The sequence below is a fragment of the Dipteris shenzhenensis genome, chromosome 5, assembly GCF_047967505.1.
Source record: "Dipteris shenzhenensis isolate YYH24624 ecotype China chromosome 5, Dip_SZ_1.0, whole genome shotgun sequence".
Classification (NCBI taxonomy): Eukaryota; Viridiplantae; Streptophyta; class Polypodiopsida; order Gleicheniales; family Dipteridaceae; genus Dipteris; species Dipteris shenzhenensis.
In genome coordinates, this window is record NC_141600.1 from 52,314,343 (window position 1) to 52,318,311 (window position 3,969).

A 3,969-nucleotide genomic window follows, 5' to 3' on the forward strand; every position below is an offset into this window, starting at 1 on the left:
GATGGATTACTCTATGCTTTCTTTTGAGCTTGGTAGTTATGTAAAGGAACATTCTTGATGTTTCATCATGTAGGATCAGGTCATAAAAGAGGAACATTCCTAATAAATTATCATACGGGATCAATATTGATATGTATTTATCATTTACTACAAAAGGGCTTATTAGCAAATTCATTAGAGTAAGGCTAATAGCATGGAACAGTCTATGAGATTATACACCTTTGCGAGAATGGTCCAATGCTACATCTATTATATTTCTTAGGATGTCTAGCCTTCCTCTAAGGTTATGTCTTTATGTTTGCAATAGCCCTATCTTTTCATGTGTGTATGTGCGCGCGTGTGTGCGGGCACGCACGTGTGTGTGTGTGTGTGTGTGTGTGTGAGAGAGAGAGAGAGAGAGAGAGAGAGAGAGAGAGTATTTAAAACCTTACAATTCCTTGTATGTGTGTGTGCACACGGCACGCATGTGTGTGATGTGCATGTGTAAATGAGAAACATAACAAGAGAGTGAGCATGAAAGAGAGTTTAGGCTAAGGAATCAAGCACACATTGACAAAATTTCAAAACCTCCTAATGTAAAGAGCCTTATACAACTCAAGCTTAAAATTTCACTCAACTTCACGTTGAACTAACTAAGGAATTTTTATTTATTGGAGGGAGTAGGAACATGATGTAGTCTCCTTTTGTGGGAATTTGAGACTTGAGAGTCTCGTTTTGCAAACACAAAGGAGAACCCATGTTTTTGATCCATTTGATGTTCGGTCATGATTGATTAGTTAACTCTTATTCCATGCTAATTGCAAAAAGATACAAAGTGCATGATTTCTCAAGGACAAAAATTCATATAGCTACTAGTCATAGAAACAAGGAATAATTTTGAAGAAGTACTAAGATGCCACATTCTCCCCCCTACTTCACTTGAAAAGCATCTCCAATCACTATATGTTACTTTCTATTGTGTGAACTGTGAGGTTGAAGCTACCAACTAGTGCCCCTTTTCACTTTGAGCAATTATTGCTTTGGGTCGTGTCTTATTTGCCACGCAATTGGCTTTAGATGAGTGGGATATGAGTTAAAGCACCTCAAGAGCATAAACCCTAAGGTGTCATGTTAGGCTTGCTCATTCACAGGAGGGCTCCTCTAGAGCTGCTGGCTCGTGGCGGGGGGAGCCCCGCCTAAGAGATTAGGTGAAGAAAGCAGGACAAAGCGCACCAAAAATAACGAACCAAGAAATTGGGCGGACTGCTGACTGCGACTCGAGAATAAAGAAAGCCACGTTTTGGCAGGCAGTTATGACTCATGAGGCGTTTGGTTGACCGTTGGAGGTTAAAAGAGCAATAATAACATTGTGGTGGAGAGACAAAGATCAGTATGAAAGATTTAGCAAAAGATGTGAGCAATTCCTGGCCTCCCGTTGTATCGTATTCGTCGGTGCCCTTTACGCGTGTTTCTTCTGCCTTCTCCTTGAGTCACTTTGAATGAATCAGTGATTCTGTCTGTGATTGTAATTGTTGTCCGACTTCTCTTCAATTATTCACTCTTCCTCCACCCAACTAGTCCCTCCTGCAGGCCCTTTTCCTCATCGTTGACCACCTCTCTCCACGTCCCTTCTTCATCTCCCTTACAAAAGCTTGGCCGCCTGCTCTGATTTTCTTCCTGTTCCCTCCATCTTAGTCCTCAACTTCTACCTCCTCTCAGCTTCTCCTTCTGCTGCCTTCATCCTCTATCGCACCCTCACCCCCCTCTTGCCAAGACTACTGCATTTTCCTCTGGGTCCTACTAACGGTAACTATTCCAGATCTTGGTCTTTCTCCTCTTTATGCTACATTCCATTTGCAAACCTGCAATCCTAACCAATGTTTCCGTTTGATGCAGATCCCGCGTGCAAGCGTAGCGGACGGCTTTGAGACCCCCAAGATCTGTTCTCCCCAGGACTGCGTGTCGAGCAACCAAAGTTGCGTTGCACAGCGATGGGGTGGAAGGGCTTTGTGGAGGGCGGGGTGGCATCAATAGTGGCGGGGTGTGCGACGCACCCATTGGATCTGATCAAGGTGAGGATGCAGCTGCACGGGGAAGGCTTGGCAGGCGAGCAAGAGGCACAACAGCAAACTGCAGGGAGGTCACAACAGCAACAACCGCAACCCACGAGCAGCACAAAGAGCAGCAGACAGGAACCCATGAAGCAAAAGGGAGGAGGAAGAGGACCTGTGGCAATGGGGGTGAAGATAGTGAAACAGGAAGGGCTGAGCGGGCTGTATGCAGGGGTCTCGGCCACCTTGCTTAGACAGGCAACATACTCTACCACCAGAATGGGTCTCTATGAGATGATGAAGACCAGATGGGAGGAGAACAAGCGTTTGGCACTCCACAAGAAGATCATAGCCGGTCTCCTCGCTGGTGGCATCGGCGCAGCTGTCGGTAACCCCGCCGACATGGCCATGGTCCGCATGCAAGCCGACGGTCGCTTGCCACCTGCTTCCCGTCGCAACTACACGGGTGTCGGGGACGCCATCAGGCGCGTCTACTCTGAGGAGGGCTTGTTGTCCCTCTGGCGAGGCTCTAGCCCCACCATCGTTCGCGCCATGCTCGTCACCGCGTCCCAGCTCGCCACGTACGACCATGTCAAGGAAGAGATCCTCCACCACCACCTCCTACATGAAGGCTTTTCCCTCCACGTGGCTTCCAGCTGTGCCGCTGGTGTTGCCGCCTCCCTTACCTCCAACCCTGTGGATGTGGTCAAGACTCGTATCATGAACATGTATGTGCCTTCAGGCGGCCAACCACCTTATACCGGTCCCCTCGATTGTGCCATAAAGACAATCCGCTTGGAAGGCCCCCTTGCCCTCTACAAAGGCCTTATTCCCACCATGTTGCGACAGGGCCCTTTTACCATTGTACTCTTTGTTACACTCGAGCAGGTGAGGATACTCCTAAGGGATACTTGATCATCCATGCATATTTACATAGAGACATCTTCGACACGTACACACACAATCTCTTTGCAAAGATCTTGCATTTTTTTGAAGTCTCAATTCAACAAGAGAGAGCATTCTTTTTACCTTTTTCTCATTTTGCCTTGCATAATGCTCACAACTTCACACTTTTATTGTGAACGAGAAAGTTTTGTGTTACAATGCGATGTCCAACATGCATGTAGTCTCAAGGGGATAGATTATTTTAGGAAGAGCTCTCAATATAATAGATTTGAATAAAATTCTTTTTGTTTGAACATGAACTCAAATTTATGCAAGTGTCTTACCAATAAAAGGATTCTATTCACAATTGCATTCTAGGTTTTGGTGCAAGTTTCCCTCATGGTGTAAATTCATTCAAAATGTTAACTAAAATCTCTTTGAAAGGTTATTGGTGCATCACATAACATTACTATCCGAGAAAGCACTCCCCATTCAATTTATCTTCTATGCTATCTGAAGTTGGCTATAACCACTGAATCCATCCAAGAGACTATAAATCGTAGACCTATGCAAAAAACTATAGATCTTAAAGCTTGCCATCTTTTTTAACACTGTTCCTGTTCTTTGATTGTGGGAGCATTAATAGCTTTTAGGTCTACAGATGTGTGCGTAGCTTCTTGTTCTTCATTGGCACTATGCTAATGGAGGATACCTAGTTGGCGTGCTCTATATCATATACAAACTAATGGCAATATCCCCCGTTCTTTTTTCTCGACACATGCAATTCTACCATTTTTTCTTGGACATGCTCCAATTCCTCAAACTATTCTATTTTGTCTATGTGAGTGACAACGTCCTCCTTTCTTTTTGCTAGATCTTCTATTGTTATTCAATTTTGATGGATCTAGGGTCGGGAGTTCTATTGCCATGAAGAGATTGCAGTAATTTTCTCACTCTTGCCCTTTTAAATGGGCATTATCATTTGCTCCATACCCTTCTATGATGGCCCCCTTCTGGGTCACTATCCCATTCAACTTGCAAGTAATATAGTTAT

At 44.7% G+C, this 3,969-nt stretch overlaps 1 pseudogene across 1 annotated transcript; it reads left to right on the forward strand.

The window, feature by feature from the left end:
* The first annotated feature begins 1,416 nt into the window (after positions 1–1,416).
* On the forward strand, positions 1,417–3,159 carry LOC147902180 (mitochondrial uncoupling protein 4 pseudogene; annotated as a pseudogene). Its single transcript, XR_015541007.1, has 2 exons — positions 1,417–1,785; positions 1,876–3,159. The product of XR_015541007.1 is annotated as a mitochondrial uncoupling protein 4 pseudogene (transcript).
* Positions 3,160–3,969: the final 810 nt, after the last annotated feature.